Below are 278 nucleotides of genomic sequence, written 5' to 3'. Positions count from 1 at the left end.
AAATTGGAGAAACAAATAGTTATAATGTTTGTAAATCTAATACTACTAACCACATGAGTAATAATCATATAAATACATTAAATAATATAAAATCAAAAGTAATTTATCAACATTATCTTATTCATCTAAATCTATCAGAATAATAATAAGAAAAACATAAGGTATTAATCACACAAAGTCATTCCTATCTATCTATGAATTCTTTGAATCATCAATGCTAAAATCACAAAATAAGGGTTGGTTTAATGTCACTTTATGCTCCTTCATGCAAAAATTAT

General features: G+C 23.0%; 1 protein-coding gene across 1 annotated transcript in view; it reads right to left on the bottom strand.

Moving 5' to 3' along the window:
• The window catches only part of LOC119594709 (alpha-1,2-mannosyltransferase ALG9-like), an 8,326-nt gene that overhangs the window by 5,863 nt on the left and 2,185 nt on the right, over positions 1-278 (bottom strand). The window lies entirely within an intron of this gene.

This window comes from Penaeus monodon, chromosome 34 (genome assembly GCF_015228065.2).
Source record: "Penaeus monodon isolate SGIC_2016 chromosome 34, NSTDA_Pmon_1, whole genome shotgun sequence".
Classification (NCBI taxonomy): domain Eukaryota; kingdom Metazoa; phylum Arthropoda; class Malacostraca; order Decapoda; family Penaeidae; genus Penaeus; species Penaeus monodon.
This window is presented reverse-complemented; position numbering and strand designations above follow the sequence as displayed.